Below are 27,464 nucleotides of genomic sequence, written 5' to 3'. Positions count from 1 at the left end.
ACACCCATAGCACATGGAAGTTCCCAGGCTAGGGGTGGAATTGGAGCCGCAGCTTCTGGCCAATGCCACAGCCACAGCAATGCCAGCTCCCAGCTGTGTCTGCAACCTACACCACAGCTCACGGCAATGCCAGATCCTTAACCTACTGAGCAAGGCCAGGGATCAAGCTCACATCTTCATGGATCCTAGTAGGGTTCATTTCTACTGCGCCACAGTGGGAACTCGCGTGTGTTTAGACATTTGAACTGGAATGTTCATAGGCAGGGCACGTCCCCCCATTTTCATCCCATTCCTCTGCCCCCCACCCTAGGATCGGCTGCTTCTCACACATGAGCTTCCTGCCTGCTCCGGGTCCTGATCAGGACTGACTGCCCTGAGAAGGGACTGAGTCCCAGCGAGAAGGGGGCCCCACAGGAGGTCGGGGCTGGAGCCCAGGTCTCCCAACTCCCAGGCGGGGGCAGGACTGTTTCCCTTTCCATTTTGTAGCTGCCCCCCTCCACCCCCCAGCTGTGGAGAAGAGAGTCCTACCGGCTCAGGGGGGGCACAGGTGAGACGTTATCACCTGGCAGTGTCACCGTGGGAAGCCTCCCCAGCAGGTGAAGTGAAGACCTGGGCAGACACTGCCCTGGGCTCTCATCGGGTGGAAATTCAAGGATTATATCCTGATCCAGCTCTTCACAGTCCTTTGCCCTGTTCCTTCACTTTTATTTACTGCTTGGAATTGTTGCTTTGCTTAAACACACACACACACACACACACACACACACACACACACGAACAGTTCCCTTTGTTTCTATGAGGATGTTTTTTGGTGTAAAGGGATCTCATGAGAGCTCATTGTTAAATTTTAGGAATTTTGAGATTATCAAATGCAATAAAAATTAAGTTTATAGGCTTATAATTACATTACAAGGTTGGTGACAAACACTCAAAATATCATTTTCTGATTACGTCACATATTTTGCAATGCTCTTGGGCTTGCTTAGTTTATTGTCTCTGTATGGTGAGGTTATTATAACAGGCGTGCTCCTCACATATCTTCCAACTTCCAATTCAATAAAGTCGCTCCTATTCGTAACTGGACAGCATCCCTGTGGGAGCGTTCACACCATGGCCGTCAGCAAGTGCTAACAACGAGGGTGGAAATTATTGCTTTGTTGATGAGCTAGACTAAAGAGAGGGACGGAGAGAAGGTTAAGAATAAAGATTGTTCCATGACGATTTTCCCAAAAAGTTAGACTCATGACTCTCATCCAGATACAAAATAAAAACAAGCCGGGAGTTCCCGTTGTGGCTCAGCGGAAAAGAATCCGACTAGCATCCACGAGGACACAGGTTTGATTCCCTGGCCTCGTTCAGTGGGTTAAGGATCCAGCGTCGTGGTGAGCTGTGGTGCAGGTCGCAGATACGGCTCCGATCTGGCATTGCTGTGGCTGCGGTGAGGGCCAGCAGCTACAGCGCCAATATAACCCCTAGCCTGGGAACTTCCATATGCCACAGGTGTGGCCCTAAAAAAAAAAGCAAAATAAAATAAAAAACAAGTCAAAGATTTTACCTAATGCATCAATTAGTGAAGAAGCAGTAGGTACAATTACTGGTTCAAATGAAGATTTGCCTGATAGTGACTCATATTTTCTACATGATAAAATTTATTTCCATAGCCATGGACCTAAAACATTTGCATTACTACCCTTTTTCTACACGTTAACATATCCGCTGACTTGTAAAAGACAAAGACACACAAAGGCACACACCTCTGCGTGATGAGACAATCCTGAATGGTACAGAATTCCATTAAAAGCATATGCAGGAGTTCCCGCTTTGGCTCAGCGGGTTAAGAACTCCACACAGTGTCTGTGACGATGGAGGTGTGATCCCTGGCCTCACTCAGCGGGTTAAGGATTGCATGGTGCCACAAGCTGGGGCATAGGTTGCAGATGTGGTTGTGGCTGTGGCACAGGCTGACAGCTGCAGCTCCAGATCAACCCCCAGCGTGGGAACCTCCATGTGCCGCAGGTGCCGCCCTAAAGAAAGAAAAAGAAAAAAGAATGTCCAGTCATCTCTTTCCCCATTTAAAAACCTTCCACAATTTTAATCCTAACAGGATTAAATTTAAAAGCGTGTTTCACTGGTAGCTAGCAGTGACATTGCGAACAACAGAGAAAAATTGAGAAGGTGTCCTGGAATCGGAAAACGCATCGTCCACGTTCGCAGCAGGCTTACACCACCGACGAATGCGGAGAGTTCTGATGCATCGTCATTGTTTCGTTTCTGTCTCACTAATTAAGGTAAATGAAACTATCAACCAACATTCCTGTCGGAACTCTGCCATTGATGATGTGAGCCCCTTCTTTGCTGAACCGGATAGCAACCAAACCCTTATTTACGATCTGTTTGGTCCATCAGGACCGAAAGGCAACTGTAGGTTGGTTACAGATACAAAAGTTCAGCCAACACGAACAAAAATATTCCATGGGAATCCACTGGCTGCATGGAATTTACGATAAAGAGTATTATATATTTTCTTATGTGTAAATTGTGTGCTATGCATCCTTTGTATCAGTAAAATGTAAAATACTTGTGTAAGTAAAAATGTAGGAATACTCTTTTTCTTACAAAGCCAGTTGTTACAAATTTACCAGCATCCTGCTGATGGAGTGCCTCCAGACTTCCATCCAGATGGTAGAGTTTTCATTTTACTTAAAACTTATGTACCTAAGTAAGAATTTTTTTTTTGTATTTTTTTGTATTTTTGCCATTTCCTGGGCCGCTCTTGTGGCATATGGAGGTTCCCAGGCTAGGGATCTAATCGGAGCTGTAGCCACCAGCCTATGCCAGAGCCACAGCTACTTGGGATCCGAGCCGCGTCTGCAACCTACACCACAGCTCACGGCCACACCGGATCCTTAAGGCCAGGGATCGCACCTGCAACCTCATGGTTCCTAGTCAGATTCGTTAACCACTGAGCCATGACGGGAACTCCAGTAAGAATATTTTATAACAGGAAGCAACACACACACAGAGTCACACCTAAAATAGCCTATTCTATTCTAATCCATTCCATTACTCACCTCTAGCTCCATCCCCTCCTAATTTCTTTCTTGTTCCCAAATTACGCGCGCGCGCGCACACACACACACACACACACACACACACACGCTTGCTTGAATTTTTTTACCCCCTATGGCCACACACCTGCGGCATATGGAAGTTCCCAGAGCTGCAGCTGCCAGCCTACACCACAGCCACGGCAGTGCTAGAGCTGAGCTGTATCTGTGAACTATGACACACGGCAAAGCCTGATCCTTAACCCAATGAGCAAGGCCGGGGATCGAACCCACATCCTCATGGACCCTATGTCGGGTCCTTAACCTGCTGAGCCACAGCAGGAACTCTGACATCTACTTGAATTTTAAGACCCATATCTGATGCCTTATTCTCCATCCCTGTTCAGCCTGACTTCTAAGTGACTAGTTTTCTCACCTCCAGTGAGAAAGTTTTCTCACCACCTTCTACCTAATGGACCATCATGATATCGCACAGGGCTGCAATTCCACGCTCCCCTGTGTCTGGCCCTCCCAACTTAAACTACACAAAGACACAACACCCTCCGACTCACCTTTGGAGCTTCAGCGCCCCGAACGGAAGAGGCACCTAAGAGCGTGTGTAAGACGAAGGAAGTATTGGATGAATGACAGGGTCAGGGCAGTCACGTGCTCACCATTCCATCCCACAGAGATGTGTGGAAAGCAGCCAGAATGATCAGGCCCATTTTACTGGACCAAAAACCTGAGGCACCATGGAGGACGGTGACTTGGAAGAGAAAATGCAGGCAGCCTCATACGGGCGATCCCTTCAGCAGAAGAGAAAGGAAAAAGAGCGATTATATTATTTTGCAGAAGAAACCAGCAAACTCCTTCCACACCGGCTGGAAAAGGAAATAAAGCGGACGGCTGCTTTGTAGCCGTTGGAAATCAAAATGGATCACGTGCAGTGGGATTCTAGAAAGTAGTAAGGTTGAAAGACAAACAAAATAACACACACGCGCACACACATTTTGTTTCTTAGGTGACGGTACCAATAAAACAGATGCTAATCCGAATCACATCTACTATTTCTGCTTCTAACTACCCTGAAGAAAAAGTCCGGCCCACAACGTCCCACGCAGTTGATTAAGCTGACATGGCTCTGGCTGTGGTGCAAATGCTGTTAGATACGGTCGTTTGCATTTTATCCTTATGTGCACTTGCATTTTATTTTATCATCAATAACAAACTACTACTTATTGAGGATCGGCTGTTGTATGGTCTTTGGTAAATCTCACATCGCCTGTATGAGACGGTTACTCGTGCCTGTTTTCCAGACGAGGAAGCTGGATTCAAAGAGAACATTCAGGGGAGTCCCTACTGTGGCTCAGTGAGTTACACGCTCAACTAGTACCCATGAGAACGCGGGTTCTATCCCCGGCCTCGCTCAATGGGTTAAAGATCCAGTGTTGCCGTGAGCTGTGCTGTAGGCTGGTGGCTGCAGCTCTGATTCCACCTCTAGCCCGGGAACTTCCATATGCTGCAGGTGCAGCCATAAAAAGAAAAAAAAGAGATAAAGATTCTTCCACAAGAAAGTGGAAAGCTGGGATGTGAAGCCAGTGTTCCCAAACCATGGTTTCTTCCAGGACACAAGCGCCTAGAGCAGCAACATGCCTGCTGAACTTAGCAGGAAACGTCCGAGGGGAGTGTAGGCAGGAGTCCGCAGCGGCTGCCCCACTCCACGTGCGCGTACAGAGGTCCAGGGGCAGTACAGTCCCTTGACCTGACTTTCTGCCCACTGTCTGCCCGCTAGGATCCCAGGTGGTCAGAATCGAGGGCAGCCCGCCCTGTGGGTGGTGTGATGGGAAAAGCACAGGCTTTGAACGCAAAGAGAACTGGGTCTGAATCCTGACTGTATTATTCACCAGTTATGCAACCTTCAACCTGAGACGGCCTCTCCCTAAACCGCACAGCCCTCTTTATAAAGCTTAAGTCAATGAGACATTCAGTTCAGGTCTATTAGGAGATTAAATGAGATACGATGCGGGAGGGGAGGACAAAGGTGAGGCTGGTGGCCTTCCATATCCCAGTCCGGGCGAGGGGGTCAGCACACAGCGTGGCCCTCCTCCTCAAGACAGGGGACAAGCTGCACAGAGGTCGTCACAGGTGTGTGGTGACGAGGGACCGGGGCTTTCACCTGCCCCGCGCTGCCAGATTTTCATCCCATCTCATCACCCCAAAGGGGACAGATCACCCTGCCCCTTTGCCCATGAGGCAGCTGAGCCTCCGGCTGTAGGACGAGCATCACACCACACCTGCCCCCTCCCTGGACCCTCCGTGTGCCACTGTGAACTAAAGACTTTCCTTTAAGTCGACTTGGTGAGTTAACTAAAACTCATCTTCACAGGAACCTTTACTGCTGTGAAAAGACTTCAGCCACAACAAAGCAGCTTATTGTCTTTCAGCCGGATGAGGCCTCGCCTGACGATGGCTCTGGACTTGGGGCCTGTTTGCTCGGGATCTTCACCCAGAGGGAGAGAAGCAAAGGTCAAGGAAGAATTCGGAACAGAGCAGCACCAAGCAGAGACCGTCCTTGTCTTACCCAGAGCTTTGAAAGTGGCCTCAAAAGGGAAACGTTTTGTTTTGCTTTGTTTCGCTGCAGCATGCAGAAGTGCCCGGGCCAGGGGTGGAACTCACACCTGCCTCCGCAGTGACCTGAGCCACCGTGGCGACAACACCGAATGCTTAACCGCTGCACCATCAAAGAACTCTAGAGAAAAGCTATTTCATGTTGCGGTCTGGTGTATTTGCAGCGACAGACAATTCCTGTGCCATTAACATCACCTCCAGGCTTCCAGGATCAGCCCACATTGTGGGAACCACTGACAGATGTGGTGCTACTTCGGACCCGGGATGTTGAGCATCCCGCCAGCGGCACACAGCAGGGGGGCAGAGAAGCAGCGTACGTGGCCGGCCTCCGAGACGAAGCCCAACTGCTACACACAGGGTCCAGAAAAGGGACCAAGGAGGGACGCTCGCCCAGGCATCCTGTTTCTGGTTGTGGCAGATGCAAATTTTCTCTCCCGGCTTCTCCCAGAAGTGGGGGCGATCCAGAGCACTGACCGGCTAAGTCGCTCCTGGCTACTAATTTAGACCAGGGTTTCTCAGCTTCCGCACTGCAGGCATTTGAGACCAGATGGCTCTTTGTTGTTGGGAGGCGGTCTTGGGCACAGCAGGCTGTATAACCGCACCCATGGCCTCACCGGATGCCAGTGGCCTCCCTCCAATTGGGACAGCAATAAATGCCTCCCACCCCATTTGAAACACTGCTTTTGGTTGAATGAATTACGGTTTTTCATTCCTGGGGGGAAATTCCAACATTTAGTGGGATTTTTAAAAAACTATTTAGACGAAGGGTAAGACAGCTGCAAGTAATATTTACTTTTTTAAAATTATTTTTTAAATGGCCGCACCTGCAGCATGTGGAGGTTCCCAGGCTAGGGGTTCAATCAGAGCTGTAGCTGTCAGCCTACGCCAGAGCCACAGCAACACAGGATCCAAGCTGCATCTGTGACCTGCACCACAGCTCACGGCAATGCTGGATCCTTAACCCACGGAGCGAGGCCAGGGATTGAACCCACATCCTCATGGATATTAGCAGGGCTCGCTACCGCTGAGCCACAAGGGGAACTCCAATATTTACTACAATTTGAAAAATAATTTGCCTAAAGACTGATAAGCACGGGGATGGGGTGGGGGAGGGGAGCTGTTTCTCGTTTATGTTGTTGAGGCAAACTTAGAGCTAAGAGGATGGACCAGAGGATAGAGGAGCGAGGGAGGGGACAAGGAGGGAAGGAAAAGAATGAGCTTTTATGGAGCATGGACGGCGAGGCAGGGGCTTGACACACCAGGTCTCCTGTACCTGTGGCGAGAATCCTGCGGCGGGGGGGGGATGAGGAAAGGAGATGGGAAGGGTGGGGCAGGTGAGGTGCCAGGCTGGGGGTTCTGGGCAGCCACATTCCTTCCCTGAGTGCAGAGAGGACAGCATCAGTCTTGGGACTTGGAGGGACTCGGAGCCTGGCTAGTCCGACTTCCCCCAGCTCAGGGCAGTGACGGGACCTCCTGGGAACCACGGGCTGATGTGACCAAAACCCATCCTGTCATCGAGAAAGCAGAGAGGGGAGCTCCCATCGTGGCTCAGTGGAAACGAATCTAATATCCATGGGGACACAGAAGGGATGCGCTTGGAACGAGGACACTGGAAGCCAAAACCACTGGATCCCTCGTCTTCTCTCCTGGCCCCTTTCAACTCAGCAGCTCACTGGAGCTACAGCTGCCAGCCTACACAGCAACGTGGGATCTGAGTCGCATCTGTGACCTACACCACAGCTCACGGCAACACCAGATCCTTAACCCACTGCGCAAGGCCAGGGATCGACCCTGCGTCTTCTACCATGCTTGTTGGGTTTGTTACTGCTGAGCCGTGATGGGAAGGCCAAGACGGCACTTTGAGACAGGAGTCCACCCTCTTTTTGGTCTGCTGGCTTTCTGAATAAAGTGGATTTTCCTTGCCCCAGAAATCTGTCTCTCCATTTACTGGCCTGTCACATGACCAGCTTGGACTCAGTAATGTCTGCTACATAGTCAGAAAGTCATGGGCGTGTTTCAAACGATAGCTCAGCTAATGGGTGCCAGTTTCTCTCTATTTTGTTCTCGAGAGAAGAGATGTTAGCATTTTGAACGGAGGGGAACCAAGAAAGGCAGTCCTTGGCAGGATGTCTCTCCTCTGGCCGACACAAAAGGATTCACCCGGGCAAGGGGCCAGCTCAGGAAGACCTTTGTGAGCCACTCCTTATCCAGAAGGATCTGTCTAGTGGCTGGTGGAGGTGCCAGCCTGGCCCGGGTCACTCCTTCAGGGGCACCAGCTGTGCCAAGGTGGCAGGGTGCCACCTCCAACTCTGCAGACTGTCCAGTAGGGGGCACGGAGGCCTCCACACTGGCAGAGTTCAAACACCTGCCAGTAGTGTGCGCCTTGCCCCAGGCACTGCCCAGGAGTGCAGGCCTGTCTCCAGCCCTACAGCAGACTCCGGGAGCTGGTGCTCGCTGCCCGCCCAGGCCAGGCAGCCCTGTGACAACTCCCCCTGTGTCCTCAGGGATGCCAGCAGTAATCATCATTACAACCGCTGTGTGCTGAGCACCTACTGTATGCAGGTACTTTAACTGTGTTACCTCATCCAAACTCCACAGGAAGCTTCTGGATAAGGTCTAATTAGGCCCATTTTGCAGATACAAAAGGCAAGGCTCAGAGGCTACATGGTCAATGAGCAGCAGAACTGGGGTTCTCTCTGTCCCAGGTCTGGACTCCCATCCTGTCCTTCCAGCCTGCTTGCCTCTCTCCTGGGGTCCAGGCTTTCCTTGACTGGCTAGGGTGGCCAGTATGCCTTCAACAGCGCCCCCAAATGAGTCATTTGGATTCTGGGCCCCGGTTGAGAGAGACCTGGTTCTCAGTGGCAGCACAATCTTGGGCAAGTCATGCCCATCTCTGACTGAGCTTCAAACCTCCTTCTGCAAAAATCATCTCCAAGGGTTTTTGGGAGACCGGGGGGATGGTGTCTAGAAGCCTGGAGGTGGGGCTGGAACTTAGCCTGGAGCATCCCAGCAGCTTCCTGGAGGGGTGATGCCTTACCTGGGACCCTGGGACCCCTTAGGATCTGGACTGGAAAAGCCACTTGGGGAAGGCCTGAAGAATTTGTTCCTTGTGTGAATGTGTATTGCATAGTTTCCCATCTGAAGATGATATCTCTGTGACCCTGCCACCTGCAGTCCCCGGCAGGGCGCTGGGCACAGGTAGATGCCGTCTTGTCCCCACCTGCTCGGACAGGTAAAGGACAGAGCACCTTCTGCTTTGAGGAATATCTGGCCCTGTCTGGAACATTCTTGCTGGTCACAAATGGCAGGAGCCAGGGGTGCCCACGGCATCTAGTGCATGGACCTCCTACAAGATGCCTACAAATTCCTGCAAAGCACAGGACAGCCCCCGCCACAGAGAATGTCCTGGCCTTTGTACTTGAACTAAAATGCCCTTCATGCTGAGGGGGAGAAGCCCATTCTAGTCCAGCTCTTCTGTCTCCTAACATTTTTTTTTTTTTTGGTCTTTTTGCCATTTCTTGGGCCACTCCTGTGGCATATGGAGGTTCCTAGGCTAGGGGTTGAATCGGAGCTGTAGCCAACAGCCTACGCCAGAGCCACAGCAACGCAGGATCCGAGGCACCACAGCTCACGGCAACACTGAGCAAGGGCAGGGATCAAATCCGAAACCTCATGGTTCCTAGTCAGATTTGTTAACCACTGCGCCACGATGGGAACTCCTATTTTTTTTTTTTAATTTTTAAAATTATAGTTGATTTATGATGTTTGTCACTTTCTGCCATACAGCAAAGTGACCCAGTTATACGTATATGTATAAATACACATTCTTTTTCTTACATTATCTCCTACCATATTCTATCACAAGTGATTGAATAGAGTTCCCTGTGCTATACAGCAGGACTTCATTGCAGTCATATATCATATATACATTCTTTTTCTCACGTTATCCTCCACCATGTTCCATCTCAAGTGACTAGATATAGTTCCCTGTGCTATACAGCAGGAACTCATGGCTTATCTACCGACCAATGCATCTGTTCCCCAGACTCCCAGTCCCTTCCACTCCCTCCCCCGCCCTTGGCAACCAGAAGTCTGTTCTCCAAGTCCACGAGTTTCTTTTCTGTGGAAAGTTTCATTTGTGTCATATATTAGATTCCAGATATATGTGATATTATGTAGTATTCATCTTTCTCTTTCTGACTTACTTCCCTTAGTATGAGAGTCTCTCCATCCATGTTGCTGCAAATGGCATTACTTTGTTATTTTTCACGGCTGAGTAGTATTCCGTTGTGTATATATATCACATCGTCTTCATCCATTCATCTGTTAATGGACATTTAGGTTGTTTCCATGTCTTGGCTATTGTGAAGAGTGCTGCAGTGAACATAGGGGTGCATGCGTCTTTTTGAATGAAAGTTTTGTCTGGATGCCCAGGAGTGAGATTGCTGAATCATGTGCTAGTTCTATATTTAGTTTTCTGAGGAAACTCCATGCCGTTTTCCACCTAACATTTTACCAATGGGGACACTCAAGTCCAGAGGGGGAGATGCCGACCCAGCTACATTGAGGCCCACATATGCCACAGTTCCAAGGGTCCCCATGTGACCCGGGCAATAGCAATGACAAAACCATGACCAGGCACCCACATGCTTGCCCTGTATATGGGCTGGGCATGTATTACCTCATTTAATCTTCACAAGCAGCTTGTGAGGTAGGTACTATTAGAAACCAAGCACAGAGAGGTTAGACAACTGCCCAGGGTCACACAGCCAGAGCAAACATGGCCAGGATTTGAGCCTAGGACTGTTGGGATCCAAAGCCTGCATTCTTTCCATCACCTGCCCCACCTCCCATTCGAAACACAGCAACCTCGTTTTCCAGAACAAACCCAAGGATCCTTCCAGAATCTTCATCATCATTGCTCCGAGGGTCATAATCACTGCACTCCTGTTGTTTGGGGACTTTCTGGTCCTTCTGAGGATCAGCCACCCTCATGTGGCCTTGGTCAAGCACTGTGGCCTCGCTGAGCCTCAAGTCCCCCACTGAAAACTGATGCCAAGGCCACTGCACTGCAGATCGGGCTCATGGAATCAGATCGCACAGCATGGTCCTGCCCCCGGCAGAGGCCTGGCCCGCATCTGTCCCCTCTTTCCAGCCCTCCTTCTCCTTGGTAGGCAATTCTGGTTCTGGTTCTGGGGTGACGGGGTGGGTTTCTTTCCACGGCCAGGGTTCGGGAGGCTTTGCATATTTATGTGGGCGGCCACGGCGTTTTCTCCTCAACAAAGAATCCTCACTGAACAACCCTCTCCACCCGCCTCCAGGATGCTCGGAGCCAGCTCAATGAGGCGCTTGTGGCAGTGCCAGCCGCATTGTGTATTGTCCCAGGTCAGACGCAGTCACTGAGGGTCCGAGATCAAGGTCACGCCTGGGGCGGGCAGTGTGTGCAAAGTGCAGGCTGGCTCTGCCGCAGCCTCTACCACGGCCTCCACCACGGCCTCCGCCGCAGCCTCGTGACCCCATGGATTGGTCCCAGGCCCTGGGCCGTGGGGACTTCCACAAAGAAAGGCCCCTTTCCACCCCTAATTGAGGCACCCACTGCTGGCTGGCTGCTCTCAGACCTTAGAGAGCAGCCCTGCCCGGGCTCAGGCAAAACCCCACATTCCTTACCGGAGCCTTGAACTGAAATGACCCTGGAGCCCAAAGCGGAATGAGCCCCCAGCTGAGGCCAAATGTTCATTTTTCACTGAACTGGAACAGCGCTTGTGCGCACTCCAGAGCCATTCACTCGGAACATCCCTGTATTTGTTTATCCATCGAATAAACACTTACTGGCCACTGTCCTGTGGGTCAGACACCGTTCAAGGCACTGCGGATACATAAGGGCAGAATAGGCATGACGTCTGCCTCAAGCCGTCATAGTAGCCTAAACAGACAGATGGCACAGTTCAAGACGTGGTGGCCACATCCACACTCAGTGCAGGGGTAGCCCTGGTACCTGGAGGGACTCGGTGTGTTCCATGGAGAAAAGCAGGTGGAGGATGCTGGGAGAAAGAAACAGACAGAGGGAGGTGGTACCATCACTGCCGTGACCAGGGGCTAGAGGAACAGAAAGCAGAGGCCCACTCCCAGTCCTGGCAATCTCAGTCTCAAGCAAACCTGCACTTCACCTCCCTGAACTGCAAGAAACCACATAATATAAGAATAATAAGACAGGTAATTGAATTTTCAAAGGTCCAGAAAGTATCCTGAACAGAATGCCAGATGGCTCATTATGTCATCCATGAATTCACCCATCCTTCTTTCATTCAACCAGTGTTTAGGGAGCACCCACCCTAAGCCAATATCTGGTGAGTCTTAACCCCAAGTCTTAACCCTTTCAGTTTCCATAGCAACACAAAAGCATCTCCTAGGGAAGCCATTCAGACATGGAGGCTCACAGAGCTGGGTTCAAATCTCCCAGCAAGTGACTGGAAAAGGAAACGTAATTGATCTGAGCTTGTTTCCTCACTTGCCTTCCTCACAGCAGGATTGAGAGTGTGCCCTATAAGAAGAACTTGGATCTAGGACTTTCAAGTTTGGCCTGGCACGGTTCCCAAGCTTCGCGATGTTGCCCGAGATTCCAAGGACTGGTATTTCCAAAGTGATGAGTCCCATCTGACATCTGGGAGAGACTGAAGATCAAACAGCAAGCACCTGTTAGGTATTTGGGGTGTGTTGTTTCCCAGGGAATGTTCTAGGGGGCCACCCTGTGAGATAGATCTTGTTTTCCGAAGATGGTCACAACAGTATCTCCCATTCCACATGCTCTTACTTTTTTTTTTTTTTTCTGGTCTTTTTTTTTTTTTTTTTTTTTTTTTTTTTGCTCTTTCTTTGGGCCGCTCCCGCGGCATATGGATGTTCCCAGGTTAGGGGTCGAATCGGAGCTATAGCCACTGGCCTACGCCAGAGCCACAGCAACACGGGATCTGAGCCACGTCTGTAACCTACACCACAGCTCACGGCAGCGCCGGATCCTTAACCCACTGAGCAAGGCCAGGGACCGAACCCGCAACCTCATGGTTCCTAGTTGGATTCATTAACCACTGCGCCACGACGGGAACTCCTCAACATGCTCTTATGTAGTGCACCTTTTCCACTTTTCCATCAGGATGTGGAGTCTACTTCCCCTCTCCTTGATTCTAGCCTGGCCTTACCGACTTGCTCAATCAGTGGAATGTGGCTGGGATCTAGGTCATAAGAAGCCATGCAGTATCCACTGGGGTCTCTTGGATTGATCTGGCAATGATCTGTGTCAAGACCCAGCCACCAGGCTGGAAGAAGTCCCCGCAGGAGGAACCCGTTTTGGGGTCCCCTCGCTGCTCTCCCAGCTGACCACCAGCCTATCATCATGCTGTGAAAGCCATTTTGGACATCTGCGAGGTAAGGTCTGTAGATAATTCCAACCCCAGCCAAATGTGGATATGCAAACAGCATGAAAGGCCCTAAGAAGAACCAACCAGCTGAGCCCAGTCAGATCACCAAATCATGCATCAATATTTTCATCTGCAAAGCTGAGGATGGTATTTTATACATAGCAATGGATAACTGGAACACCCAGAGCTGGCTTTCAGGGCTCTTTGGCTAAAGAGAACCAAAGATAAGAAATTAATCAGGGCCCCTCTCCCAGAGCCCCCAGTGGGATCACCATTGGAGTATCCTGAATCCAAGTAATTTGTTTACTTGTCTCTCTCATTAGACTGAGATCCTGGAGGGCAGGCAAGATGTGAGGGTTCTGGGGTTGCTAACAATCGAAATGAATGCTGGCTTCCTTGTACCAAAACAGAGCTGATCAGGAGAATTCGGGAGAGCTTGAAGAATCCCAGTGAAAATCTAAGGCTGGATTCAGAAGGGAGTGAGGACACTCTGGGGGGCAGGGACATATAGAGAGTCTTTTAAGGTGCCAGGGTCATAAATGAACAACAACCCTTTGTCATTGTCACGTCGCTCTGCTCACTATGCAAATTCCTGGGGAAAACTCTTGGGTCTCAGAAGGACAGCCACGCCAAGGCTATATCTTTGGATGGGTCTATTTCCTAAACAAAAGAAAGATGAGTGGGTACCGGGCAGGCAAAACTGGGTCATCCCATTCACCTTAGCAACCCCAGTGAGTGGCTCGATGTCTGGCACATAATAGGTGAGCGAGAAATACTTGTTTAGTGAGTGAAGCAAAAATTGAATGAATAAATGTCCGTGAATGAATGAATGAAGAAATAAATGAGTGAACCCCTAGATGTGAATGGGCAGTGTGCCAGCCTTTGAAGACATCTGCCAGGTATTAGAACGTTTGAACTCTTTTCCACCCAGCCAGCCTCTTCTCTTCTCAAGAGAGTTCCCAAGCCTGGATTCAAGAATGCAAAGGATTTGGGATTTCCCGTCATGGCTCAGCAGAAACAAATCTAACTAGCATCCATGAGGATGCAGGTGTGATCCCTGGCCTTGCTCAGTGGGTTAAGAATCCAGCGTTACTGTGAGCTTTGGTGTAGGTCGCAGATGCGGCTTGGATCCTGTGTTGCTGTGGCTTTGGCGTAGGCTGGGAGGGCTGGAAGCTACAGCTCTGATTCGACTCCTAGTCTGGGAATTTCCAATGCCATGGGTGCGGCCCTAAAAACACACACAAAAAAATAGGATATATAGGATTTTAATCCTTTTATCCTATCGGTTTAAGAACATTATGTACTTTGAACAGAGTCTGTAGTAATTCCTGAAAACACTCCAGGAGCAACAACTCCTTAGCCCTGCTTGATTTTCAGTTTAGTTTCCAGGGGGAAGGGCAGTGAAGGAGACAGATGTGAGGAAGAGTCAGCTGGGAGGCTGGAAACTGGGAAGTCTGATGTTTCTTTTGCTGAATCAACCAGCTGGAGGAGGCAGCTGGATGATGCTTGGTCTGCTGAAGGCCACACCTCACCTAGTGCAGGTAAATCATCCACAAACAGCCCCAAAGCTGCCCGTAAAGCCTGTCAGATCTATTTTATTTTGTTTGGTTTTTTCTATTCTGTTCTATTCTACCCTATTCTAGTCCCACAGGTGCATATATGGAACTTCCCAGACCAGGGACTGAATCCAAGCCACAGCTATGACCTGCACTACATCTGTGGCAACACTAGATCTTTAAACCCTTGCACAGGGCCAGGGATCAACCCTGCACCTCTGCAGCTACCTGAGTTGCTGCAGTTGGATTCTTAGTCCCTGGACCATGGTGGGAACAACGACCCTGCTACTTCTTTTATTTGGTACTCTCTCAGACACTCATCTTCAGTGTACAATACAAGGTGGACACACAGGGATGATTGTTTGCAGTATTGCATAGAATCTTTGATGGCTTCAAAAAGTAAATTGGATCAGTATGTATTAATACCTAGAAACATCCTAATTTATTATCTAGAGGTACCTTACACTGACAGCTGTTCTCCACACAAGAGAAAGGTGGATTATAGCAGAATACTACTCAGCAATAAAAAGGAATGAATGTGAACACCTGTGATAGGATAGATGAAGTGCAAAATAGTTACGCTCTAAGGAAAAATCCAGAAGGGAAAAAAAAATGCATGCTGCACAATTCCAATATACAAAATTCTAAAAAATTTGAACTCATCTATAGTGACCAAAAGCAGATCAGTAGCTGCCTGGGGATGAAGAGTGAGACTAGGCGATAGATTTCAAAGAAGCACAAAGAGTTTTGGTGGTAATAGGTAAATCCATTATCTTAATTGTGGTGATTTTTTTATGGTGTTACATATGTCAAATCTTCATCAACGTTTACAATTTAAATATGTGTAATTGACTGTATGTCCATTATACATTAGTAAAAATTTATTGAACGAACTTAAAATGGGATGGACACAGACAAAGAAATGACTGGTGAACTTAAAGAAAACATATTGTTTCTATTAAAGAAACAATAGAAATCATCCAAACTGAGAAACTAACATTGGATAAGCAATGACAAGAGCGCCAATGATCAGTGGACAGATCCAGCAGGTGAACATATGTTCAAATAGAGTCTCATAAGAGGAGAGAGATAAGGGGACAGAAAAAAAAAATTGCTAGAAGAGATAACGGCCACATTTTTTTCTTTCCAAATGTGCAACAAACAGGCGATCCAAAAAAGCTCAACAAACCTCAAGCAGGAAGAACACGCAGAAATCCACATCATGGTCAAACGTCTAAAACCGAAGATGAAGAGAACATCTTAACAGCATGTAGAATAAAAAAGGATACATCCAGCCCAGGGAAATAGCAACAGGAGTGACAGATACTTTCTCAGTAGAAACAAGAGGATGGAAAACAATGGGATTACAGCTTTAAAAGTGCAGGAAAAGAATAACTGCCAACCTAGAATTCTATACCCAGTAAAAACTTTATTCAAAAATACAAGGAACTAGGGAGTTCCCTTGGTGGCTCAGTGGTTAACGATCGACTAGGATCCATGAGGACGAGGATTCGATCTCTGGCCTCACTCAGTGGGTTGAGGAGCTGGCATTGCTGTGGCTGTGGTGTAGGTCAGCAGCTATAGTTCTGATTCAACCCCTAGCCTGGGAACTTCCATAGGCTGTGGGCGTGCCCTTAAAAAGCAAAAAGACAAGGAAATAAAGACCTCTTTCTTGTCTTTTTTTTTGGGCTATACCTGGGGCATATGGAGGTTCCCAAGGTTAGGGGTCTAATTGGAGCTGCAGCCACTGGCTTACACCACAGCCATGGCAACAAAAACACTTCTTATGGGAAAATGCACATCTTTAAATGCTTACATTATAAAAAAAATAAAGTTTTAAAAATCATTGACCTATGTTTTGCGGTTCACAATCTAGGGGGCAAAAGAGCAAATTAAGTTTTAGCTAACAGGAATTTAATTCTAAATACGAGTCAAAACCAATGAAATAGACAGCAAATAAATACTAAAAATCCGCAAAGTCAAAAGTTGTTTCTTTGGAGTTCCTGTCGTGGCTCAGCAGTTAATGAATCTGACTAGCATCCAGGAGGACTCAGGGTTGATCCCTGACCTTACTCAGTGGGTTAAGGATCCGGCGTTGCCGTGAGCCCTGGTGTGAGTCGCAGATGCAGATTGGATCCTGCACTGCTGTGGCCCTGGTGTGGGCTGGAAGCCAAAAGTTGTTTCTTTGAAAAAATAATGAAACGTATAAATCCCTAGCTCAATCGATAGAGAAAAGAGAGGAAAAAAACCCACGATTTATCACTATCGAGAATGAAAAGAGAGCATTGTTATAGATGTTACAGATGGGAGTTCCCGTCGTGATGCAGTGGAAATGAATCCAACTAGGAACCATGAGGTTGGGGGTTTGATCCCTGGCCTCGCTCAGTGGGTTAAGGATCTGGTGTTGCCGTGGGCTGTGGTGTAGCTTGGAGACTCGCGGCTCAGATCCTGCAATGCTGTGGCTGTGGCGTAGGCCGGTGGCTACAGCTCTGACTGGACCCCTAGCCTGGGAACCTCTATATGCCGCAGGTGCCACCCTAAAAAGACAAAACAAAAAAACAAACAAAAATGTTAAATGGATAATCATGAATAACTTTATGCCGATAAATTTGACAACTTAGATGAAATGAATAATTGCTCAAAAAGTGCAACCTATTAGAACTGATCAATAAGAAATAGCAAATCTGAAATTACTTGATTCTGCTCTCACACATAGCTCCCTTTCTCTCTGGCTAACAGGCTTCAGATAACTTCTCCAGACTCTGCACATCTTTTGTCTCTGGGGTCCCTGGCCCCCAGCCCCTCTCTGAGGGATATAGTAGATTAATGTCATTATTGATTACCATGTTTGATTTTATAGCTGTCATCCAGTATAAATTTACTTCCTTACTAATTCAGCAATTCAGCATCTACTGTTAGGCACTATGCTAGCTATTGGAGATACCACAGCTAATTACATTAATTAGTAGTTAACTGAATATGAGTATTTATTCATTCTTCTTCTTTTTTTTTTTTTTTTTTTTTTTTTTTTTTTTTGGTTTTTAGAGCTGCATTCGCAGCATATAGAGGTTCCCAGGCTAGGGGTCAAATCAGAGCTGCAGCTGCCAGCCTACGCCAGAGCCACAGCAACGCAGGATCCGAGCTGCATCTGCAACCTACACCATACTCATGGCAACACCGGATCCTTAACCCACTGAGCGAGGCCAGGGATTGAACCCACAACCTCATGCTCCCTAGTTGGATTCATTTCCACTGTGCCATGATGGGAACTCCTCATTCTTCTTTCAACTGCTGCACCTGTGGCATATGGAAGTTCCTGACCAGGGGTCCAATTGGAGCTGCAGCTTCGACCTACACGGCAGCTTGCAGGAACGCCAGATCCTTAACCCACTGAGGGAGACCAGGGATCAAACCTGCATCTTTGAGGACACTATGTCAGGTTCTTACCTGCTGAGCCACAATGGGAACTCCTGTTCATTCTTATTAAAAGTGAGCCTTGGATCCTTGGTGAGGTACATAGCCCATCATTATGATATCGTGTCTATGAGGAGATCAAATTCAATTGATGTTATTTCAATGCAGTATCTGCAGTGGAAGTGAAGTTTATTATAAACTCGAGGATTGTCTGTATTCCACTGAGGCAGTAGAGGTGCGTGTGATAGGATTTAGAAAGCTTTTTAACCCAAAAGACTTATAAGGTGGTTTAGGTTTTAAAGGAACTGTCAGTTGTCTGATATAAATACCAGTAGAAGCTGATTCTCGAACAAGATGCTTCTGGATTGCTAGCATCATGGGTCTACTTGCTGAGGTGGTATCCCTGACATCAGGGGCGGGGGGTGTGAGTGCTGTTGATGCTGGAAAAGTGAGGGTAGAGGAAGGAGCCGGGACCCAAAAGGGTGTGGAATGGAAATCTCAGCTCGGCTACTTAGCAGCTGCAAGTGTCTGATCATTCCCCGTGTGTCACCTGCCCCAGGGTGGAGGAGGGATGGAGGATGCTGAAGGTCTTAGCACCACACAGAGGGACACGGTCAGATCAGCCCTGAGCATGGCTCATGCTGACCCAGCCACATCTCTCCCCTGGCCCCTGGGGACCAGGACAGCTAGCCAGGAGGGTCCCAAGAACACCTCCCTCCTGTGCTCTGGTCCCACACCCACATCTGGTGCAGGACCCAGCCACAAACCTGAGAGCCACCATCAACTCTTACGAGGAAGGGACTCCTCCATTTGGAATAATGTCCACGTCTTTACCCCACGTGCTCCTCCCCACGAGGAAAGCCCTTCCGCCCATCTTCACAACCACCTCCTAAGACCCCGGGGTGAGAACTGCATGCCCACTTCACAGAACGAAAACTGCTTGCCAGAGGGAAGTAGACACTTGTCCAAGGACCCACAGGAATGGGCACCTCTGGGACTCCAGACCTGCCCCAGTCTTTGTCCCCCAGTCTGGGCACCTGATGTGCAGGACTGTGGCACACGCCGGAGGCTTAGCTGGGGCTTTGGGCCAAATAAAGGATACTTGTAAATATCCCTGGAGCCAGGTGGGGCCAGTAAAATGTTAAACAAATGAGGGCTATCTCTTGGAATCTATAGGTCATTTCCTGGAGTCCCAGCCAAGCAGGCGTGATGGAGGGGCGGGGTTCCCCCTTCTGCTGTAAAGGAGCAACCAGCAGCCCTTGGGGTGGTGAGCTTCTAGGGATGGGCCTTTCGTTTCCTCTTCAAACCTGTGTAAACATCTAAAGGATGACCTAGGGCAAGAGCGGTGTTTCTCAGGAGGATGCAGCGAGACCAAGAAGGAGCTGGAAGGCACCTTGTTCCTTGAGGGGGGGATGGTGCTGATGAGAAGCGGGAGTGCTGAGTAGAAGCTCTGAGCCGAGGTTTTCCCACTGTCTCTCCAGTTCCTGACCCCCGCCCCCTGTTTCCCAGGGGCTCCTGTTGCTAGATGCCTCCTGAATTTCACTTCTTCTTTTTTTTTTTTTTTTTTTTCCTCTGAGATTTGATGTTTTCTCATTTTCTCTGCACCTGCATGCAACTTGTTTCTTTTCCGAAGGAGAAATCTGGGCATCTTCCTGCAATCTCTCTTCTCTCCAACCCCACTCCAAGGTAAATTTCCCAGCTTTGTCATCTCCTGAATTCCTCCTAGCACCCCCCCGCCCATCCCAAGTGTAAGGTCAGAGTAGCCAGACCCACCCCAGGACGGTGCTCTGCCCTGGGTTTCACCCAGTGGGAGCCCAGAGCCGGCTTTGTGGGGGCTTTCATTTTCTCTACCCCCAGTGGCTACAGGCCTCCTCCCTCCCAAGCTACTCTGCATAGACATCAATCCAGGAGGAAAATGGCCTGCTTATCATGGGAGCAGCTCCAGTACAAGTGTCTCATCTCTTCCTGTTGCCTAGAGACCCGGCTGTCTGTCTTATATTGAAATCCTGGAGCTGCCACAAGCCCCACCCACCCCCAAACCTCCAATCTATCTTCTCAAGACCCTGGCACCTCGGCCTCCTCATCTATAAAATAACAGTAGGTCCTGCCTCATTGGACATGAAAGGCCTGTAACTGTGCCGTCCCAAGGTCATAGGTGAAATGACTAAGCGACCCCATCACACCTTCTACAGCCTCCTTCCAACCTGTTCGTGGGGGACTCGTTGCTACCACTGGATGAAATCTTGGCCAGTCCTCTCGGCTTATCTGCTCACTCCTGAGAACAGTCTTATGGTCTCAGTGATCTCCTGGTCTTATTTTGGTAAATATCAAGATTCTTCAGTATAATAATCAAAATTAACTGGAGGAGTTCCCATCGTGGCTCAGTGGGAACCAGACTAGGAACCATGAGGATGTGGGTTCGATCCCTGGCCTCGTTCAGTGGGTTAAGGATCTGACATTGCTGTGGCTGTGGTGTAGGCCAGCAGCTGTAGCTCTGATTTTACCCCTAGCCTGGGAACCTCCATATGCCCTGGGTGGGGCCCTAAAAGGCACACACACAAAAACCCCAAAACTTTTAACTGTATTCAAAGTTAAAGCCTCTCCCTCCCTTGGTGAGGGCTGAGGGCATTGTGGTCTCCGGAAAACACCTCTGCATCCTTTGTCCCATAATCAACCCAAGTGCAGTTCTACTGTCCTCTCTTCTGCTGCCAAAGCCACTTCAAGCCGGCTCTCAAAACCCTTGAGATTTTGTAAGGGCGAGTCACACACCAGACCTCTGTGTCTAGAACACGCGCGCCCGGCTCTCTGAGCGCTCCTTAAAGCCCCGCCCAACGGATGTCAGATGAGAGAAAAGCACCACCTACGCCTCTCTGATTGGAGGAGGGACCAGGAGTGCGGAGGTGGGAGGGGCCGGAGTGCGGAGGTGGGAGGGGGCTCGGTGCCCAGGGACCACCTCCCTGGAGAACTCCTCCCCGCCGGAGTGTTCCTGTATGTTCTGGGGGCGGAGGAGCATCCAGAGCTCAGGAAGTCAGCAGTGGTGGGCCAGCTCCTTGGCAAGTTCCTCCTGGGTGGTCTGAAAGCCACTCTAGAACGTAGGAGTCTCTTCACTGGAACCATTATTTCAGGCCCTTGATAAAAACAGAGAATCAAATAGTTCCGCCTAAACACTGCGGGGTACAGTGTTCGCTCCATTCAAAAGCGCTTAGCACACAGCAGTCACCAATAAGTGTTGTTGTTTGACTAAGTGAGTAAGTGGTAGCCAGTATTGTTATTATCAGGAACTCTCGTTCTTACAAGGCTTCTCTCCATCTATGGTCTGAGATTTCCAAATGCCTCGCAGTTTCTTGCCTGTTCCTATGCTGATGTACCTCCCCCATCCCTCCCTTCCCACTCTGTGTCCAAAGGATTAATCTCTTCCTCCAAGCCCTTGTCCACCCATGGCCACATGGCAGCCTGTTTAACCTCCCCAGAGGAAGTGGCCCCTCTCATTCTTTGTCTTTTTCTTTGGTTTTTGTTTTTGACTTCACCCATGGCATGTGGAAGTTCCCCAGGCCAGGGATGGAACCCACACCACAGCTGTGGAACCAAGCTATGGCAGTGACAAGGCTGGGTCCTTAACCTGCAGAGCTACCAGGGCATTCTCAGCACCCATCTCATTGTGATGCATCTTATCTGCTTCCATCCTGCACTAATCCCACCACTGTGTGCCTTCACCTGTTTTCATGGCCCCCATGTGTACATGCGCGCGTGCGCACGCACACACGCACACTCACACACAGGATTTTGAATCGTGGCTACTGCATTTACATAGCTCTAGGGGGCCTGTACTAAGCAAGGACTGTCGAATGAATGAGTGATGAGTGACCATAGAGCACTAATATAGGATACAGGATATATCTACAATATGGAATATAGGATACATCAGGGAATCAAAACCCAACCCATCCGTCCATCAGTCAGTGTGCTAAGAGAAGTGAAATTGTCCTCAGTGAATTTCGCCCTAAGTTACCACCCCTACTGAGCATTCGAGTGAGGACTTGGTAGCTAAAATAAAGCTTGGGGATTTTCTCTGCATAAAATTGCTTCTAGATTTCACTACTCATTTACCTAGAAATATAGACCAGATGTGGGAGCAAGAGTGTGGTTCTCTTCAGGTCTTCAAGTGGAGCATCCCAGTGCCCTGACACTGGCAAGTCTGGGGGTTCTGAGGCTATTCGTTGGTGCTTTAAGTGGTGATGGTTGTTCCTTTACTTTTCACTACAATCTCTAGTTTCAGGATTCGAGAGGAAAGAAGGACCCACTCCCTGTGGAGTACTAGTAGCTGCTTATGAATCCTTATGATTAAGCACATTCATGTACCCAGGCTCACTCAGATCCCAGTCTGCCAAATCCAAGGGTTGATTTTCACCCCCACCTTCCTGGCAGTGTTGAATAAGTTTGATCATGATTTCCTCCTCCTCCAAACGCTTTCTCCCTTCACCTTCTGGGACATCACACTTCCCTGGTTTTCCTCCTACTAAACTGACCTCTCATTCCAGAGTCTGTCCTCCTCTGGTCCTCTCCCTTCTCTTCCTCCCCTCCCTTCCTCTCCTCCCCCCTCTTCCCCTTCCCTCTCCTTTCTTCCCTCCGCTCTTTTCCTCTCCTCTTCTTATAACCACTCCCTTAGTGACCTTGTCCATTCTCAAGGCATTAAATCGCTTTTTACAAGGATGACTCTAAAATATTTATCTCCAGCCCTGTCCTTTCTTCTGAGCTTCACAAAGCCAACTGCCCACTTGACATCTCTTTGCCTTGGATGTCTCAAGCTTGGACTTTTTTTTTTTAACTTTTTTCCCACTTTTTAAACTTTAAAAAAATTAAAGTGTAGTTGGTTTACAGTGTTGTGCCAATTTCTGCTATATAGCAAAGTGACCCAGTTATACATATATATGCATTATTTTTCTCATGTTCTATTCCAAGAGATTGGACACAGTTCCCTTTGTATACAGCAGACCCCATTGCCCATCCAGTCTAAATGTAATGGCCAGTCTTTTGACTCTTGATTACCACTGCTCTTCTAACCATGTTAACTCTCCCTAGCCTTGCTCATCTTGGTCAGTGACAGCATTGTTTATCCAAATGTGCAAGCCAAGAACATACATAGTCACTTTTAGTTTTTTCTTCCTCCTTATACCCACGTTGGCAAATTCTATTGGCGACGTCTTTAAAATATCTCTGACCACTGGTCTCCTGCCTGCTCCAGCCCTGGTCCATGTCACTATCATCTCATGCTGGATTATTGCAAGAGTTTCCTAACTGTCCCCCTTGCTGTCACACACGGCCCTGTTTGTTCTCCACACAGCAGTCAGAGTGCTCTTTCAAAACAATAAATCATATCATGCTTAAACTCTCAGGTGGATGTCCTGGCCAATGCAATAAAGCAAGAAAAAAATAAAGATTTTAAAAGAAGAAGCAAAATCAAGATAGGGTCTGATCATGAGAAACCTCATGTTGCGTTTTGTTGTCATTTCTTTTCAGTCTCCTCTGATCTTAAATGGGTTATTATTCTTTCCTGTCTTTCACATCCTCAAGCATTTTGTGGGCTGACTCTCAACCTGGGGCCATCCTATGTGCTTATTGATAGGATATATTGTATGCTCAGTCTTAGTAGAAACTGACAAAAAGTTTTCTAAAGTGGTTGCATTTAATATGCATTCCCACCAACAGTTTGCTGCAAGTCCTCATAAACACTTGGTATTTTCTGTTTTAATTTTAGTCATTCTGACGGATGTGTAGTGGAATCTCAGATAGTTTGAATTGACATTTCCCTGATGATTAATGATGTTAAACACCTTTTCATGTGTTCACTGATCATTTGGAAGCCCTCTTTTGTCAAGATCCTATACAGTAATGTTAATCATTTTAAAAATAGGTTTGTTTGTCTTTTTCTTATTGATTTGTGAGTTCATTAAATATTTTCAGTATATTTTAAAAGTTGAAAATAATACAATAAAGTTTCTAGAAGAAAACATAGAATAACTTTATGATCTTTGTGCAGGCAAAATTTTATCTAAATTGTTTAGGCAAAGTGGTCTTTAAATTAATATATAAAGCACTAACCATAAAGGAAATTGATAATTGGAATTACATTAAATCAAGAACTTCCATTCACTGAAAGATATTTTTGGAAGTCTAATGGCAATTCATAAAATAAAAGAATGTACTTGTAATACATATGTCCAATAATGAGTTTTGGCCGTATCTACTATAGTTGATCATACATATATACATATGAACATACCTAACAGAAATGCTTATTTATGTGTGTCACAAAAATGAACAAAAATATTATTAGCAGTATTTTTTTTTTCTTTATGGGGCCACACCCACAGCATATGGAGGTTCCCAGGCTAGGGGTCAAATCGGAGCTGTAGCTGCTGGCCTACACCACAGCCACAGTAATGCCAGATCCAAGCTGCAGCTGTGACCTACAACCACAGCTCATGACACCACTGGATCCTTAACCAACTGGGTGAGGCCAGGGATTGAAACTGCATCCTCATGGACACTAGTTGGGTTCGTTAACTGCTGAGCCATGACAGGAACTCTGGCAGGATTATTTTTAATAGCTCCAAACTGGAAGCTACCCAAGTGATTAGCAACAATAGAATGGATAAATAAATTAAGGTATAGTTATATAATGGAGAAATATGTGGTTATAGGGGAAGGATTTAATTACTACATGTATGGATGTGGATAAATCTTATAGACATGTTGGTCAAAAGAAGATAGGCACAAAGAAATATGTAATGTATATTTCCATTTATATGAAGTTTAAAAATAGGCAAATCCACCTTTCACTTTATTTAAAAAAAACTTACCACTACTGTGTATTCTTAACATATGTATACTTCATAGTATATGATATACTTTGATAAAAATTAGAAGAAAACCAGCCTCTAGTGACTTCCCATCATGCTCAGAACTCCAAAGTCTTATCAAGGCTGTATATGATGGGCCAGACCGAGGTCACCAACCTCAAATTCTTCCTCTCTCCACCTCATTCACTTCACTCTAGCCATACTGACCTGGTGGCTGATACTCAAACTCACAAAGCTAGTTCCCACTAGTGGTAAATGGCATTACTGTTCCCAATTCTTCACCCTCTCTCTATCCATGCCCTTTGCCATGTGACTTTGCAGTTGCTTCCACTAGAGATAAAGAAGATTTAGTGTGTTTCTCTGCCTTGTTGACGTTAACCTTGACCATGCATGTGATGTACTTTGGTCATGGAATATGGGTAGAAGCCACAGTGTGCCAGTTTCAAGCCTTAACCCTAAGAGAACTCACCTCTTTCCACTTGCCCTATTGCTCTCCTGCCTCCAATTTGAGAACATGTCCTCCTTTAGCCTGCTCTAAAGAAGATGAGAGACACAGATAGGTGCCTTGGAGCCAAGTTGAGCTGAGGCCACCCTAGATCAGCCAGCTACTAGTTGATCTGCAGAGGTATCATCCAGAATAGATAATTGACTAAGCCACTGAGTCTGGGGATGTTCGTTAGGCAGCCTCATTGTAGCACTAGATGACTAATACAATATTTCAAGGTTATTACCTTCTGCCAGAAAACTTGTTCCCCAAATACTCACCATAGCTCACATCCTTATTCCGGTCTTTGTTCAAATGCCATTCTTTCAGAGAAGACTTCCAATAACCAGTCTACCTAAAATAAACCACTCCATCCCCTCATTCCTCTCCAGCCTCTTGCCCTGCTTCATATTTCTTCCTAGCATTTATTGCTATCCAAAAATTGTTTTCTTTTTAGGGACACACCTGAGGCATACCGAAGTTCCTAGGTTGGGGGTCGAGTCAGAGCTGTAGCTGCCGGCTGGCCCACACCCACAGCAATGCCAAATCCAAGCTACATTTGCTACCTACACCACAGCTCATGGCAACCCTGGATCCTTACCCCACTGAGCAAGGCCAGGGACCATACCCACATCCTCATGGATACTAGTTGAGTTCATAACCTGCTGAGCCACAGTGGGAACTCCAGCCCCTCAACATTTTATGAACTGCTTATGCATTTGTTCCTTCAGCCTTCCATAAAAGACTGTAAGTTCCATGAGGACAGCATCTTCATCCCATTCATTGCTATGTCCCCAGGACCTGGAACCGTGTTCAACTCTTAGTAGGAACTCCGTCAATACGTGTAGCTGGAACAGAGGAATCTGTGTGGTTTCCCTTATTCCCACCCACAGTGTTTCTAGCATATGGAGACACTGACTGACCCAAATGCCACTTTCTTTCCTCCACTTACCAAGGGCTAGCACAGACATGCAAAGTGACCAGCCATCAGATTAGGGGAAGAAAAAAAAAATATATATATATATATATATCTGCAAAGTCTGCCCGCTGTCACATCAGCCCTTGGGAAAACTGTTCCATCATGATGGTGATTGTGTGTGAGTGCCCAGAAGACTCCACACTCTCAGCCCATCCTTCCTGGAGCCTGGCCAGGGGACTCGCTGCAAGAGAACACGCCCCAGGCAGGAAACAGAAACTCATCAGTGCAGCATTGTGCATTTCCAAACATCACCCACACACCTGATCTTTCCAGGGTCCAACCACAGGCCACAAAGTGCCAACCCTGTGTCCGGCAATGGGCTTTATGACCTAACCCTCCCCAGAACTCATTGGGTACTCATCATTGTGGTTGCTATTGACCTAGGAAACCATAGCCAGGGGGTTAAAAAGCTGGTCCAAGGAAACTGGCCGAACCAGGATTTGAAACCCAGCCCTGCTGAGGCCGAAGCTCATGTGGTTTCCATAGCTGTATCCAGAGCAGGCGGGACTGGATGAGCTCCTAGTTTCACAGCCAGCCCTTTGATTCTCACCTCCTGGTCCTGAGTCTGGGAATTCGATTTTGTGGAGCATCACCTTGAACTTGCCCTGCTTCCTGGGAATTATTTTTGAGGTCTTAGTTGGCTAATCAGACAATTCTCACTTGTAGCTTCAGATTCCAACCTCCTCTCGAAACGCTTAAGTAAAGGTGGGGGCAGAGCACATGCATACGGCTATAAATGTAGGTGGAGACATAGTTATAAAAATGTACATTTGCATCAAAGACACGAGGAAGTGGCCGTACAAATACTTAGAGGGATTTGACATTGAAGGAAAAGAGAGAATAAAAATTACCTTGGCTTTTACAGGAAACCAGCATTGCAGTTTGCAGAGTTATGTAGGCAGAAGCCCGCAGCAAGAGGAAAAGAAAGATGCAAAAAGTTTCTCGACAAATAACTTTCCCAACTGCAGTGCAAAGGTCTCTGGGTGTGTGCCCAGCACACCTTAACCCGGAGGGCAACAGTGGGCAGTGGCGGGGGCGGGGGTGGGGGAAGGACAAACTCATGAGAACAGGGGGTTCAGGTCGT

General features: G+C 47.7%; 1 long non-coding RNA gene across 1 annotated transcript; it reads right to left on the bottom strand.

Moving 5' to 3' along the window:
* LOC106507761 lies at positions 871–27,353 on the bottom strand. Its single transcript, XR_001304008.2, has 3 exons — positions 27,232–27,353; positions 3,620–3,853; positions 871–1,170 (listed from the first exon to the last, which is right to left on the bottom strand). It is a non-coding gene; the product is annotated as an uncharacterized LOC106507761 (long non-coding RNA).

This window comes from Sus scrofa, chromosome 7 (genome assembly GCF_000003025.6).
Source record: "Sus scrofa isolate TJ Tabasco breed Duroc chromosome 7, Sscrofa11.1, whole genome shotgun sequence".
NCBI classification, from domain to species: domain Eukaryota; kingdom Metazoa; phylum Chordata; class Mammalia; order Artiodactyla; family Suidae; genus Sus; species Sus scrofa.
This window is presented reverse-complemented; position numbering and strand designations above follow the sequence as displayed.